General features: G+C 38.4%; 2 non-coding genes across 2 annotated transcripts; one reads left to right on the top strand and one right to left on the bottom strand.

The window, feature by feature from the left end:
- The first annotated feature begins 5,126 nt into the window (after positions 1–5,126).
- On the top strand, positions 5,127–5,234 carry LOC148571628 (small nucleolar RNA R71). Its single transcript, XR_015908338.1, has one exon. It is a non-coding gene; the product is annotated as a small nucleolar RNA R71 (small nucleolar RNA).
- Positions 5,235–11,298: 6,064 nt separating this feature from the next.
- On the bottom strand, positions 11,299–11,405 carry LOC148571629 (small nucleolar RNA R71). The gene has a single exon (XR_015908287.1). It is a non-coding gene; the product is annotated as a small nucleolar RNA R71 (small nucleolar RNA).
- Between the last annotated feature and the right edge of the window lie 5,867 nt (positions 11,406–17,272).

Raw genomic sequence — 17,272 nt, forward strand, 5'->3', positions numbered from 1 at the left:
CAAGAACATGAAGGTAGAACACCAAACTTAAAACTTTTAGCAAACCAAACTAAAATTTTCGAAAATTATAGAAAGATTAACAAGAAAACACCAAACTTAAAATTTGGCACAAGATTTAATCAAAGAAAAATTATTTTAAGAAAAAAAAAGATTTTAACAAGAAGATACCCAATTACCAAGAACATAGACCAACGCTCTAGCCAATTTGGGCAATAAATGTAACACTTGTTTTGAAGAAGTATTTTTAATAACTAAAAAAAATTTCGAAAAATTAAAAAAAAAGAGAAAATAAGGATTTAAAAAAAAAATTATTTCAACGAAAAACAATAATAGAAGACTCTAAACCAAAAAGAAAAATTTTTCCTAATCTAAGCAACAAAATAAACCGTCAGTTGTCCAAACTCGAACAATCCCCAGCAACGGCGCCAAAAACTTGGTGCACGAAAATTACTTCACACTATGTAATTCCGCACAACTAACCAGCAAGTGCACTGGGTCGTCCAAGTAATACCTTACGTGAGTAAGGGTCGAATCCCACGGAGATTGTTGGCTTGAAGCAATCTATGGTTATCTTGTAACTCTTAGTCAAGAAAACAATTCACTTATCAAATTGAATTACGAAAAATAAGAGAGTATGAAATAAATACTTATTATGCAGTAATGGAGAATATGTTGGGATTTTGGAGATGCTTTGTCTTCTGAATTTCAGTTTTTCTCTTGTATTCCTCTTTCCTCATGCATGCAAAAGTGCAAAGTTCCTTCCATGGCAAGCTCTATGTAAGGTGTCACCGTTGTCAATGGCTACTTCCCATCTCCTCAGTGAAAATGGTCCAAATGCTCTGTCACAGCACGGCTAATCATCTAGAGGTTCTCGATCAAGCTTTCTGGAATAGGATTTACTATCCTTTTGCGTCTATCACTACGCCCAACACTCGCGAGTTTGTAGCCCGTTACAGTCATCCAATCCCAGAATCCTACTCGGAATACCACAGACAAGGTTTAGACTTTTCGGATTCTCCTGAATGACGCCATCAATTCTAGCTTATACCACGAAGATTCTGATTATGGAATCTAAGAGATACTCATTCAATCTAATATAGAATGGAGGTGGTTATCATGCACACGTTCATGGGTTGAGGAAGGTGATGAGTGTCACGGATCATCACTTTCTCCATAATTAAGCGCGAATGAATATCTTAGATAGGAACACGCATGTTTGAATGGAAAATAGAAGTACTTGCCTTAATTCATCGAGACGATGCAGAGCTCCTCACCCCCAACAATGGGGTTTAGAGACTCATGCTACCAAAAGGTACAAATTTCAGATCTAAAATGTTATGAGATACAAAATAAATCTCTAAAAGTTGTTTAAATACTAAACTAGTGACCTAGGTTTACAGAAAATGAGTAAACTATGATAGATAGTGCAGAAATCCACTTCTGGGGCCCACTTGGTGTGTGCTGGGGCTAAGACTTAAGCTTCTCACGTGCCTGGGCTGTTTTGGGCATTCAAAGCCAGGTTGTAACCTGTTTCTGGCTTTGAACTCCAACTTGTAACCTGTTTCTGGCGCTGGACGCCAGACTGCAACATGGAACTGGCGTTGAATGCCACTTTACGTCGTTTATCCTTGAGCAAAGTATGGACTATTATATATTGCTGGAAAGCCCTGGATGTCTACTTTCCAACGCAATTGGAAGTGCGCCAATTGGACTCTTGTAGCTCCAGAAAATCCATTCCGAGTGCAGAGAGGTCAGAATACAACAGCATCAGCAATCCTTTTTCAGCCCGAATCAGATTGTTGCTCAGCTCCCTCAATTTCAGTCAGAAAATACCTAAAATTACAAAAAAGCACACAAACTCATAGTAAAGTCCAGAAATATAAAATTTTCCTAGAAACTAATGAAAATATACTAAAAACTTAACTAAAACATCCTAAAAACTACATGAAATTAACCCCAAAAAGCGTATAAAATATCCGCTCATCACCGCTCCTACTGCATGATTAGAAGCATCCCACATGATTTTAAATGGCTGGCTCCAGTCTGGTAATTGGAGCTTGAGTCATGGCGGTCTTCAGCTTATCAAATGCTTGTTTGCAATCCTCACTGAACTCGAACTCAATATCTTTCTGCAGTAGTCTGGATAAGGGTAGTGCTATCTTACTGAAGTCCTTAATGAATCTCTGGTAAAAACCTGCATGGCCAAGAAACGAACGGACTTCCCTCACAGAGGAGGGGTAAGGTAAACTAGAAATAACATCCACCTTTGCTAGATCTACAGAAATGCCAGTATTAGACACAACATGTCCTAGTACAATCCCTTGTTTTACCATAAAGTGGCATTTTTCAAAATTCAATACAAGGTTCGTACTAACACATCTATCTAATACTCTAGATAAACTATCTAAGCAAAGGCTAAATGAATCACCATAAACACTAAAATCATCCATAAAAACCTCCATACAGCTCTCAATAAGGTCAGAGAAAAGACTCATCATGCACCTTTGGAAAGTAGCTGGTGCATTGCATAAGCCAAAGGGCATTCTCTTATAAGCATAAGTTCCAAAAGGACATGTAAAAGTAGTCTTTTCCTGATCTTCAGGAGCTATGTGAATTTGAAAATAGCCTGTATAACCATCTAAAAAGCAATAATGGGATTTACTTGACAGGCGATCAAGCATCTGATCAATGAATGGCAAGGGGTAATGATCCTTGCGAGTGGCTTGGTTGAGACGCCTATAGTCAATGCAAACTCTCCATGAATTCTACACTCTAGTTGTCAGAAGCTCTCCTTGCTCATTTCTCACTGTTGTGACTCCAGACTTCTTGGGCACCACTTGTACTGGACTGACCCATTCGCTATCTGAGATGGGGTAAATGATATCTGCTTCAAGTAGCCTGGTCACTTCCTTCTTGACAACTTCTAAGATGGTGGGATTTAATCTTCTTTGAGGTTGACGGACAGGCTTTGCTTCCTCTTCTAGGAATATTCTGTGCTCACAAACCTGAGGGTTGATGCCTACTATATCCGCTAGGCTCCATCCAATCGCTTTCTTATGTTTTCTCAGTACACTAAGTAGCTGTTCTTCTTGTTGAGAAGTGAGTTCCCTTGCAATGATAACTGGAAACTTCTGCTTGTCCTCAAGGTAAGCATACTTGAGGTGTGGAGGGAGAGGTTTTAATTCTAATTTCTGCTCATGGCCAGGCTCTGGATCATCTGGGGCTGGTGATAATGGCAAAGTGCTCTCATTGTCATTAGAAAGTGTCCCCACACTTGGACCTTGCCCTATGTACTTCTCTTCTAATTCTTCCTGGTGAACTTCAGCTATAGTTTCATCAATAATATTGCACTAGAAGATAGAATGATCTTCCGGAGGGTGCTTCATAGCTTCATTTAGACTGAATTTCACTATTCTGCCATCTATTTCAAAAGAATAAGTTCCTGAAAATGCGTCCAGCTTGAACTTTAAAGTCTTCAGGAATGGTCTTTCGAGCAGGATTGATGATGGCCTCCCGGAGTCATTAGGGGGTATTTTCAGGATATAGAAATCAATGGGAAATGTGAGCTCCTTGATGCTCACTAATACATCTTCAGCAACTCCAATCACTGTAATAATACTTTTATCTGCCAACACAAAACGAGCTGCCGACCTTTTTAAGGGAGGGAGCCTTAAAGCATTATATATAGACAAAGACATTATACTAACACACGCTCCTAAATCACACATGCAGTCAGAAAATATCACACCTCCAATGGTACAGTTAACCATACATGGACCTGGATCACTACACTTTTCAGGTATACCTCCCATTAAAGCAGATATAGAACTACCTAAAGGAATAGTTTCTAATTCATTAATTTTGTCTTTATGCATACATAAATCTTTTAGAAACTTTGCATATTTAGGTACTTGCTGAATAACATCAAAAAGGGGAACAGTTACCTCAACCTTTTTGAATATTTCTACCACTTTGGGATCAAGTTCCATCGGCTTTCTGGGCTTCCTTGCAATTTGTGGAAATGGAATAGGAAGGGCGTTTTCTACAGCGTCTGTATCCTTTGGTGCTTCTTTCTGTGGTTGAGCTTCTTCTTCTTCAACCATGTCTTGTATGTCCTCTTCCTCTTCAGCATCTTCTACCTCCACCACCTCTTCAGCTGGGGCATGTTCTGGTGGGTTTGGCTCCTCCTAATTCCTTTCTTGTAGTGTGGTTCCGGACCTTAGGGTGATGGCATTGATGCCACCCTTTGGATTGGGTAAGGGTTGAGAAGGAATTCCACTGGAGCTTGCATGTTGAGTGTTTGAAGTATTGGATGATCCCATCTGAAAGATGAGAGCTTGTATAGCGGATGTTAGACCGTTAAGTGAACTTTCCATGTTCTTTTGTCTTTGCGCAAGGGGTTGAAGCATCTCGTCATTTGGAGAGGAATTAGAATAAGTGATCTGAGGAACTTGTTGTTGGTTGTGCTGTGGTCCTTGGGATTGCCTCAGGTGAGGTGCTCTGTAAGGCTGGTTCTGGTTCTGCTGCCCGTTGTTGTTATTATTCCACCTCTGATTTCCCTGATTGTCTCTACCTCTTCTGTTATTGTTGTCTCTCCAGCCATGGTTGGAATTGTCTTGCCAGCTCTGGTTATAGTTCCCACTTTGGTTGTAGTTGCCTCCTTGTTGATTGTATCCTTGATTTGGGCGGTCATAAAAGTTATGAGTGGCTGCTACAGTATTGTCTTCCTGTTGGAGCTGTGGACATTCATCAGTATAATGACTATAATCAGCACAGATTCTGCACACTCTCTGTGGGACTAACTGTTGGCTTTGCTGTGGTGGAGAAGGTTGAGCTTGCTGAGCTTGTTGTTGACTCAACTGCATCTGCTTCAGTAAGTTGGTCATTTCACATATACTCTGAGTTTGAGCAGTAGTCTCTTTGCTAGAAGATACCTCTGCAACAGCTTTTGACCGGCTTTATTTCTGCCTGTGATTCCGAGTAGATTCAGCTAAGTCGCTGATCAATTGCCATGCCTCATCAGTGGTCTTGTACTTTTTCATGGACCCATTGCTAGCACTTTCCAATGTAGTCTTGTCTTGAGGCTTCATGCCCTGTGTGACGTAGCCAAGCAACACTATCTTGTCAATCATATGGTGGGGACATGCTTCCAGAAGATTGTTGAAGCGCTCCCAATATTCGTAGAGGGTTTCGAATTCGTCCTGAACAATCCTGGAAATGTCTTTCCTCAGTTTATCAGTAACTTCAGCTGGAAAGAATTTTTCCAAAAATTCTCTTCTAAGCATATTCCAGTTAGAAACAGTTGCTCCAGGTTGGGTGTAGTACCACTCTCTCGCCTTTCCCTCAAGAGAGAATGGGAAGGCTTTTAACAAAATAGAAGTTTCATCTGCACCATCACGCCTGACAGTAGAACAGGCTGCCTGGAAATCCTTAAGGTGCTTGATAGGCTCTTGAGCAGGTAAGCCATGAAACTTAGGCATCAAGTTGAGTAGTGCAGTCTTTAGTTCAAAATCTACAGCCACCGCTGGGTGATGCGCTTGATACGGTTGCAGTGTAAAATCAGGGGCTCCAGCTTCCTGGATAGTAACTCTCCTAGGTGCTGCCATGTCACCTGCACGTAAATCAACCGAATCAGTAGAAAGGGAGCTTGTTTCTTCCTTAAGTGACGTTTCAGATTCGTCCTCGGAGAGGGCTAACCGACGCCGAGCTTGCCTTATACGTGAAATAGTTCTTTCAATCTCAGGATCAAATACTGGCAAGCTTGGATCAGGAAGTGAACGCGTCATTCAATGAAAGAAACATGCAGCTCATAGTAGAAAAATAAAATAAAATGCAAATAAATAAATTCCAATCAATAACTTAGCACTCTATTGTAACTCCCCGGCAACGGTGCCAAAAATTGAAGTGGCAGAAATTGGCGGATTAAGAAATTAATATAAGAGATACGTCGCAAGTATAGTTCTTAACCAACAAAAAATCCGCTTATCAATTTAGAAGGTTTGTCACAAAATTAGAATTAAAATACTGGGAGTATGAATCCCAGGTCGTCTCCCAACGAGTTACAGAAAATGTGCTATTTTATGAATCAGATGTTTTCAAAAATGGTTTTGAGTTTGATAAACAGGAAATTAAATCAGAGAATTAATGTAATTTAAATAAGAATCTTGACCGGGAGTAGATTAATCGGAAGTTCTATCCTTGTTGGAGTTCTCCCAAGATTAATTGATAATTGAAGATTGTTCTGCTCAGTTATCCTTTACTAGGTAGAGGAAAGTCAAGCAAGTTGGAAGTCTACTGATGAGCGGATAATTTATACGCTTTTTGGCATTGTTTTTACATAGTTTTTAGTATGATTTTGTTAGTTTTTAGTATATTTTTATTAGTTTTTAAATAAAATTCACATTTCTGGACTTTACTATGAGTTTGTGTGTTTTTCTGTGATTTCAGGTATTTTCTGGCTGAAATTGAGGGATGATGCCAAGGCATCTTAGGCTAGTTTCACTAGCATTTTTCTGTTAGTTTTAGTTGTTTTATGCATTTTCTTGAGCTTAAAGTAACCAAGAATGGTTAAATGAATAACAAAGCAATGAACCATCCAAACAGTATGATTTTGATGCAAATTCCATGAGTTTTTAATTATATTACTTGAACGCTATGAATGGAAGATTTCTCATGAAATTTTGCAAGACTTTGATGCAGTTGTTTGGATGATTTCAGGGAAGAAGAGGCTAGGCAAGGAAGCAACAAAATCAATAAAGGAAGCTTGAATATCACATGTGGAGTTTAAGTTCCAGTTTAAGCTTAAACTGGAACTCAAGCTACCAAGCCATATAATGCTGGGAACTATCAGTGGCGTTTAAGCTCCAGTTTAAGCTTAAACTGGAGCTTAAACCCCAAAATCATGAAAGCTGAGGAAAAGCTGAAAGTGGCGTTTAACCTCCAGTTTAACCTTAAACTGGAAGTTAAACGCCAGAAATGAGAAATGCACCAGGGAGCCATTTCCACGTTTAAGCTCTAGGAGTGCCCAGAAACCTTTTCAATTAGTGGCGTTTAAGTTGCAGTTTAAGCTTAAACTGCAACTTAAACGTTGGACACTCCTGGAGGTGGTATAATTCAAGCACGTTTAAGCTTCAGTTTAAGGTTAAACTGAAGCTTAAACGTGGAAATGGAAGAAGGCAAGTCTGGAGTGTGGAGTTGTCGAACACGTTTAAGCTTCAGTTTAAGGTTAAACTGAAGCTTAAACGTGGAAATGGAAGAAAGCAACCCTGGAAGAGAATGGTCGAACACGTTTAAGCTCCAGTTTAAGCTTAAACTGGAGCTTAAACGTGGAAATGGCTCCCTGGTGCATTTCTCATTTCTGGCGTTTAACTTCCAGTTTAAGGTTAAACTGGAGGTTAAACGCCACTTTCAGCTTTTCCTCAGCTTTCATGATTTTGGCGTTTAAGCTCCAGTTTAAGCTTAAACTGGAGCTTAAACGCCACTGATAGTTCCCAGCATTATATGGCTTGGTAGCTTGAGTTCCAGTTTAAGCTTAAACTGGAACTTAAACTCCACATGTGATATTCAAGCTTCCTTTATTGATTTTGTTGCTTCCTTGCCTAGCCTCTTCTTCCCTGAAATCATCCAAACAACTGCATCAAAGTCTTGCAAAATTTCATGAGAAATCTTCCATTCATAGCGTTCAAGTAATATAACTAAAAACTCATGGAATTTGCATCAAAATCATACTGTTTGGATGGTTCATTGCTTTGTTATTCATTTAACCATTCTTGGTTACTTTAAGCTCAAGAAAATGCATAAAACAACTAAAACTAACATAAAAATGCTAGTGAAACTAGTCTAAGATGCCTTGGCATCAAGGGACTTGAGCAAAAATCAAATTCAGAGGAAAAAGAAGGACTGCAGATGCTGTTGGATTCTAACCTCCCTGCACTCAAAGTAGATTTTCTGGAGCTACAAGAGTCCAAATGGCTCGATCTCAATTACGTTGGAAAGTAGACATTCAGAGCTTTCCAGAAATATATAATAGTCCATACTTTGCTCGAGTTTAGATGACGCAAACTAGCGTTCAATGCCAGCTTTCTGCCCTATTTTGGAGTTAAACGCCAGAAACAGGTTGCAAAGCAGAGTTAAACGCCAGAAACAGGTTATAAACTGGTGTTTAACTCCAAAGAAGACCTCTACATGTGAAAGCTTCAATGCTCAGCCCAAGCACACACCAAGTTGGCCCGGAAGTGGATTTCTGCATCATTTACTCATTTATGTAAACCCTAGTAATTAGTTTAGTATAAATAGGACTTTTTACTATATCTTTGAGGAGTCTTATGCTATCTTAGACCTTTATGGGGGCTGGCCATTCGGCCATGACTGGACCATTATCACTTATGTATTTTCAACGGTAGAGTTTCTACACACTATAGATTAAGGTGTGGAGCTCTGCTGTTCCTCATGAATTAATGCAAAGTACTATTGTTTTTCTATTCAATTCAAGCCTATTTCTTCTCTAAGATATTCATTCACACACAAGAACATGATGAATGTGATGATTATGTGACACTCATCATCATTCTCACTTATGAACGCGTGCCTGACAAACACTTCCGTTCTATATGAAAACAAGCTTGAATGTGTATCTCTTAGCCTTCTGATCGTGAGATCAGAGTCTTCGTGGTATAGGCTAGAATTATTGGCAGCCATTCTTGAGGTCCGGAAAGTCTAAACCTTGTCTGTGGTATTCCGAGTAGGATCTGGGAAGGGATGGCTGTGACGAGCTTCAAACTCGCGAGTGCTAGGCGTAGTGACAGACGCAAAAGGATTACTGAATCCTATTCCAGCAGGATCGAGAACCGACAGATGATTAGCCGTGCAGTGACAGCGCATTTTGGACCATTTTCATTGAGAGGACGGGACGTAGCCATTGATAATGGTGATGCCCTACATAAAGCTTGCCATAGAAAGGAGTATGAAGGATTGGATGAAAGCAGTAGAAAAGCAGAGGTTCAGAAGGAACAAGAGCATCTCCATACGCTTATCTGAAATTCTCACCAATGAATTACATAAGTATCTCTATCTTTATTTTACGTTTTATTTATCTTTTAATTATTAAAACTCTATAACCATTTGAATCCTCCTGACTGAGATTTACAAGGTGACCATAGCTTGCTTCAAGTTGTCAATCTCCGTGGGATCGACCCTTACTCACGTAAGGTTTATTACTTGGACGACCCAGTGCACTTGCTGGTTAGTTGTGTGAAGTTGTGACAAAGAATTAAGATTATGGACGTGCGTATTAAGTTTTTAGCGTCGTTACCAAGGAATGAACGATCACGATTTTCCATACCAAGTTTTTGGCGCCGTTGTCGGAGATTGTTCGAGTTTGGACAACTGACGGTTCATCTTGTTGCTCAGATTAGGTAATTTTATTTTATTTTTAAGCTTTTTATTTCTTATTTTCGAAAATAATACAAAATTTTTTTTCTTCTTTTTTGTTTTTCCCAAAATAATTTTCGAAAAAAAAAATTCTTATAAAATCATAAAAACCAAAAATTTTATGTTTCTTGTTTGAGTCTAGTGTCAATTTGTAAGTTTGGTGTCAATTGCATCTTTTTAATTTTTCTTAAAAGTTTTTGAAAATTCATGCATGTGTTCTTCATGATCTTCAAGTTGTTCTTGATGATTTTCTATGTTTGATCTTTAATTTTTCTTGTTTTGTGTCTTTTCTTGTTTTTCATATGTATTTTCAATTTGTTAGTGTCTAAAGTTTGAAAATTTCTAAGTTTGATGTCTTTCATGTTTTTCTTTTCTTAAAAATTTTAAAAAATAAGTCTTGATGTTTATCTTGATCTTCAAAGTGTTTTTGGTGTTCATCTTGACATTCAAAGTGTTCTTGCATGCATTAGTTGTTTTGATTCATAATTTTTATGTTTTGTTTCAATTTAGTATTTTTCTCTCTCATCATTAAAAATTCAAAAATAAAAAATATATCTTTCCTTGTTTTACTCATAAATTTCAATTTCAAAATTCTATCTTTTCAAATCTCTTTCAAAAATCAAATATTTTTTATTTATTTTATTTTTATATATTTTTGAAATTAAAAAAAATTGATTTTCAAAATCTTTTTCCTATTCTTACTTCATATTTTCGAAAATCTCACTAACATTTAATTTTTAGATTCAAAAATTTCAAGTTGTTACTTGCCTATTAAGAAAGGTTCAATCTTTAAATTTTAAAATCATATCTTTTTGTTTCTTGTTAGTCAAGTAATCAACTTTAATTTTCAAAATCATATCTTTTTAATTTTCAATCATATCTTTTTTATTGCTAATTTCAAAATCTTTTTCAAAATCAAATATTTTTAATTTCTTCCTCAATCATATCTTTTCAATCATATCTTTTTTTTAAATAAATTGCAATCATATCTTCTCAATCAAATCTTTTTCAAAATAATTTCAATCATTTCAATCATATCTTTTTCAAAAATCCATTTTCAAAATCTTTTCTAACTTCTCCCTTTTTCAAAATTTTTTTAATTAACTAATTGTTTGAAATTTTAATCTAATTTTATTTTTCTTTTTTTAATTTTTAAATTCTAATTAATATTTAAAATAAAAACAAAAATATTTTTTATTTTATTTTAATTAATTTTCGAATCTTTCTCTTTTCCTTCTTCTATTCTCCTCTTTTTCTACTCACATAAAGGAATCTCTATACTGTGACATAGAAGATTCCATATTTTCTTTTCTGTTCTCTTCTTTTTCATATGAGCAGGAACAAGGATAAGAACATTCTTGTTGAAGCTGACCCTGAACTTGAAAGGACTCTGAAGAGGAAGGTAAGGGAAGCTAAAGCACAACTCTCTGGAGAAAACCTGATAGAAATTTTCGAAAAAGAAGGAGACATGGCCGAAAATAATAACAATGGTGGAGATGCAAAGAAGATGCTTGGTGACTTTATTGCACCATCTTCTAACTTCTATGGAAGAAGCATCTCACTTCCTGCGATTGGAGCAAACAATTTTGAGCTAAAGCCTCAATTAGTTTCTCTGATGCAACAGATTTGCAAGTTTCATGGACTTCCATCAGAAGATCCTTTCAGTTCTTAACTGAATTCTTGCAGATATGTGATACTGTTAAGACCAATGGGGTTGACTCCGAGGTCTACAGGCTTATGCTTTTCCCGTTTGCTGTAAGAGACAGAGCTAGAATATGGTTGGACTCTCAACCTAAGGATAGCCTGAACTCTTGGGATAAGCTGGTCACAGCTTTCTTAGCCAAGTTATTTCCTCCTCAAAAGCTTAGCAAGATTAGAGTGGATGTTCAAACCTTCAAACAGAAAGAAGGTGAATCCCTCTATGAAGCTTGGGAGAGATACAAGCAACTGACCAAAAAGTGTCCTTCTGACATGCTTTCAGAATGGACCATCCTGGATATATTCTATGATGGTCTGTCTGAACTATCTAAGATGTCATTGGACCATTCTGCAGGTGGATCCATTCACCTAAAGAAAACGCCTGCAGAAGATCAAGAACTCATTGACATGGTTACAAATAACCAGTTCATGTACACTTCTGAAAGGAATCCTGTGAGTAATGGGACGCCTAAGTGGAAGGGAGTTCTTGAAATTGATACTCTGAATACCATATTGGCTCAGAATAAAATATTGATTTCTCAGAGTCTGAAAGGATTGCAAACTACATCCAACAATACTTAAGAGGCATCTTCTGAAGAAGAAGCTTATGATCCTGAGAACCCTGCAATAGCAGAGGTGAATTACACGGGAGAACCCTATGGAAATACCTATAATCCTTCATGGAGAAATCATCCAAATTTCTCATGGAAGGATCAAAAAAAGCCCCAACAAGGCTTTAATAATGGTGGAAGAAACAGGTTTAGCAATAGCAAGCCTTTTCCATCATCCACTCAGCAACAGACAGAGAATTCTGAGCAGAATCCATCTAGCTTAGCAAATATAGCCTCTGATCTATCTAAGGCCACTTTAAGTTTCATGAATGAAACAAAGTCCTCCATTAGAAATTTGGAGGCACAAGTGGACCAGCTGAGTAAAAGAGTCATTGAAACCCCTCCTAGTACTCTCCCAAGCAATACAAAAGAGAATACAAAAAGAGAGTGCAAGGCCATTACCTTGCTTGGTGTGGCCGAACCCAAAGAGGAGGAGGAGGGCATGAATCCTAGTGAGGAAGACCTCCTGGGATGCTCAGTGACCAATAAGGAGTTTCCCTTTGAGTAACCAAAGGAATCTGAGGCTTATCTAGAGACCATAGAGATTCCATTGAACCTCCTTTTGCCCTTCATGAGCTCTGATGAGTATTCCTCCTCTGAAGAGGATGAAGACATTACTGAAGAGCAAGTTGCTAAATACCTTGATGCAATCATGAAGCTGAATGCCAAATTAGTTGGTAATGAGACTTGGGAAGATGAACCTCCCTTGCTCACCAATGAACTAAATGCATTGGATAGGCATAAATTACCTCAAAAGAAACAGGATCCTGGTAAATTCCTAATTCCCTGCAACATAGGCACCATGACCTTTGAGAAGGCTCTGTGTGACCTGGGGTCAGGAATAAACTTAATGCCACTCTCTGTAATGGAAAAAATTGGGATCTTTGAGGTGCAAGCTGCCAGAATCTCATTAGAGATGGCAGACAACTCAAGAAAATAGGCTTATGGACTAGTAGAGGACGTGCTAGTAAAGGTTGAATGCCTTTACATCCCTGCTGACTTCATAATCCTAGACACTGGGAAGGAAGAGGATGAATCCATCATCCTTGAAAGACCCTTCCTAGCCACAGCAAGAGCTGTGATTGATGTGGACAGAGGAGAATTGGTCCTTCAACTGAATAAGGACAACCTTATGTTTAAAACTCAAGGATCTCCTTCTGTAACCATGGAGAGGAAGCATGAAAAGCTTCTCTCACTGCAGAGTCAACCAAAGCCCCCACAGTCAAACTTTAAGTTTGGTGTTGGTAGGCCACAACCAAACTCTAAGTTTGGTGTTGAACCCCCACATTCAAACTCTAAGTTTGGTGTTGGGAGGTTCCAACAATGCTCTGAACATCTGTGAGGCTCCATGAGAACTCACTGTCAAGCTATTGACAATAAAGAAGCGCTTGTTCGGAGGCAACCCAATATTATTTAATTATATCTATTTATTTTCTATTATTATTTTATGTTTTTTTAGGTTGATGATCATGTAGAGTCACAAAAACTACTAAAAAATCAAAAATAGAATGAAAAACAGCATTAAAAATAGCTCACCCTGGAAGAAGAGCTTACTGGCATTTAAATGCCAGTAAGAAGCATCAAACTGGCATTAAACGCCAGAAACAAGCACCAGACTGGCGTTTAACGCCAGAACAGAGCATGGAAGTGGTGTTAAACGCCAGAAACAGGCTATATTTGGGCGTTTAACGCCAAAAATAGGCAGCAGTCTGGCGTTTTGCACGCCTAATTGGAGCAGGGATGTTAAGTCCTTGACCCCACAGGATCCTCACCTACCCCACCTCTTCTTCTCTCCTCTTCTCCCCTCTTCCCCAAATACCCTTCACCAATCACCTCAATCACTCTTCTCTATCACCTCTTAACCACTCACATCCCTCCACTCTTCCCCATAAACCCCACCTACCTCCAAAATTCAAATTCTTTTCCCTTCCAAACCCAACCCTAATGGCCGAACCCTTAACCCCCCCCACTCCTATATAAACCCCTCATTTCTTCTTCATTTTCACACAACACAACCCTCTCTTCTTCCCCTTGGCCGAATACAAACCTCTCTCCCTCTCCTCCATTTTTCTTCTTCCTCTCCTTCTTTCTTTCTTCTTTTGCTCGGGGACGAGAAAACATTTTAAGTTTGGTGTGGTAAAAGCATTGCTTTTTGTTTTTCCATAACCATTAATGGCATCTAAGGCCAGAGAAACCACAAGAAAGAAGAAAGGAAAGGCAATTGCTTCCACCTCTGAGTCATGGGAGATGGAGAGATTCATCTCAAAGATCCATCAAGACCACTTCTATGAAGTTGTGGCCAAGAAGAAAGTGATCCCTGAGGTTCCTTTCAAGCTCAAAAAGAATGAGTATCCAGAGATCTGACATGAGATCCGAAGAAGAGGTTGGAAAGTTCTCACCAACCCCATTCAACAAGTCGGGATCTTAATGGTTCAAGAGTTCTATGCAAACGCATGGATCACTAGGAACCATGATCAAAGTGTGAACCCGAATCCAAAGAATTAGCTTACAATGGTTCGGGGGAATTACTTAGATTTCAGTCCAGAAAATGTAAGGTTGGCGTTCAACTTGCCAATGATGCAAGAAAACGCACGCCCCTACACTAGAAGGGTCAACTTTGATCAAAGGTTGGACCAAGTCCTCATGAACATATGTGTGGAAGGAGCTCAATGGAAAGTTGACTCAAGAGGCAAGCCGGTTCAATTGAGAAGACTGGACCTTAAGCCTGTAGCTAGAGGATGGTTGGAGTTCATTCAACGCTCAATTATTCCTACTAGCAACCGGTCTGAAGTTACTATAGACCGGGCCATCATGATCCATAGTATCATGATTGGGGAGGAAGTGGAAGTACATGAGATTATACCTCAAGAACTCTACAAGGTGGTTGACAAGTCCTCTACTTTGGCAAGGTTAGCCTTTCCTCACCTCATTTGCCACCTCTGCAATTCGGCTGGAATTGACATAGAGGGAGATATCCTCATTGATGAGGACAAGCCCATCACTAAGAAAAGGATGGAGCAAACAAGAGATCATGGACCTCAACAAGAGCATGAGGAAATTCCTCACCATGAAATCCCTGAGATGCCTCAAGGGATGCACTTCCCTCCACAAAACTATTGGGAGCAAATCAACACCTCTCTAGGAGAATTAAGTTCCAACATGGGACAACTAAGGATGGAACACCAAGAGCACTCCATCATTCTCCATGAGATTAGAGAAGATCAAATAGCTATGAGGGAGGAGCAACAAAGACAAGGAAGAGACATAGAAGAGCTCAAGAGCACCATTGGTTCTTCAAGAAGAGGAAGACGCCACCCTCACTAAGGTGGACCCGTTCCTTAATCTCCTTGTCCTTATTTTCCCGTTTTTCGTTTACTATGCTTCATGTTTATTTATGTTTGTGTCTTTATTACATGATCATTAGTGTTTAAGTGTCTATGTCTTGAAGCTATGAATGTCCTATGAATCCATCACCTCTCTTAATTGAAAACTATTCTAAAAACAAAAGAACAAGAAGTACATGGTTTCGAATTCATCCTTGAAACTAGTTTAATTATTTAGATGTGGTGACAATACTTTTTGTTTTATGAATGAATGCTTGAACAGTGCATATGTCTTTTGATATTGTGGTTTATGAATGTTAAATATGTTGGCTCTTGAAAGAATGATGAAAAAGGAGAAATATTATTGATAATCTAAAAAATCATATAATTGATTCTTGAAGCAAGAAAAAGGAGTGAAGAACAAAGCTTTCAGAGAAAAAAAAGAAGAAGAAAAGAAAAATGGCGAAAAAAAGAGAAAAAAAAAGAGAAAAAGCTAGCAGAAAAAGCCAAAAGCTCTTTAAACCAAAAGGCAAGAGCAAAAAGCCAATAGCCCTTAAAACTAAAAGGCAAGGGTAATAAAAAGGATCCAAGGCTTTGAACATCAGTGGATAGGAGGGCCTAAAGGAATAAAATCCTGGCCTAAGCGGCTAAACCAAGCTGTCCCTAACCATGTGCTTGTGGCGTGAAGGTGTCAAGTGAAAACTTGAGACTGAGTGGTTAAAGTCAAGGTCCAAAGCAAAAAAAAAAAGAGTGTGATTAAGAACCCTGGACACCTCTAATTGGGGACTTTAACAAAGCTGAGTCACAATCTGAAAAGGTTCACCCAGTTATGTGTCTGTGGCATTTATGTATCCGGTGGTAATACTGGAAAACAAAGTGCTTAGGGCCACGGCCAAAACTCATAAAGTAGCTGTGTTCAAGAATCAACATACTGAACTAGGAGAATCAATAACACTATCTAAAATCTAAGTTCCTATAGATGCCAATCATTCTGAACTTCAATGGATAAAGTGAGATGCCAAAACTATTCAAGAGGCAAAAAGCTACTAGTCCCGCTCATCTGATTGGAGCTAAGTTTCATTGATATTTTGGAATTTATAGTATATTCTCTTCTTTTTATCCTATTTGATTTTCAGTTGCTTGGGGACAAGCAACAATTTAAGTTTGGTGTTGTGATGAGCAGATAATTTATACGCCTTTTGGCATTGTTTTTACATAGTTTTTAGTATGATTTAGTTAGTTTTTAGTATATTTTTATTAGTTTTTAAATAAAATTCACATTTCTGGACTAAACTATGAGTTTGTGTATTTTTCTGTGATTTCAAGTATTTTCTGGGTGAAATTGAGGGACTTGAGCAAAAATCAGATTCAGAGGAAAAAGAAGGACTGCAGATGCTGTTGGATTCTGACCTCCCTACATTCAAAGTGAATTTTCTGGAGCTACAAAAGTCCAAATGGCTCGCTCTTAATTGCGTTGGAAAGTAGACATCCAGGACTTTCCAGCAATATATAATAGTCCATACTTTGTCTGAGTTTAGACGACGGAAACTGGCGTTCAACGCCAGCTTTCTGCCCTATTCTGGAGTTAAACGCCAGAAACAAGTTGTAAAGCAGAGTTAAACGCCAGAAACAGGTTACAAACTGGCGTTTAACTCCAAAGAAGACCTCTACACGTGAAAGCTTCAATGCTCAGCCCAAGCACACACCAAGTGGGCCCGGAAGTGGATTTCTGCATCATTTACTCATTTCTATAAACCCTAGTAATTAGTTTAGTATAAATAGGACTTTTTACTATATCTTTGAGGAGTCTTATGCTATCTTAGACCTTTATGGGGGCTGGCCATTCGGCCATGCCTGGACCATTATCACTTATGTATTTTCAACGGTAGAGTTTTTACACACCATAGATTATGGTGTGGAGCTCTGTTATTCCTCATGAATTAATGCAAAGTAATATTGTTTTTCTATTCAATTCAAGCCTATTTCTTCTCTAAGATATTCATTCGCACACAAGAACATAATGAATGTGATGATTATGTGACGCTCATCATCATTCTCACTTATGAATGCGTGCCTGACAAACACTTCCGTTCTACATGAAAACAAGCTTGAATGTGTATCTCTTAGCCTTCTGATCGTGAGATCAGAGTCTTCGTGGTATAGGCTAGAATTATTGGCGGCCATTCTTGAGGTCCAGAAAGTCTAAACCTT

Source organism: Arachis ipaensis, chromosome B3 (genome assembly GCF_059453495.1).
Source record: "Arachis ipaensis isolate K30076 ecotype BB chromosome B3, ASM5945349v1, whole genome shotgun sequence".
NCBI lineage: Eukaryota > Viridiplantae > Streptophyta > Magnoliopsida > Fabales > Fabaceae > Arachis > Arachis ipaensis.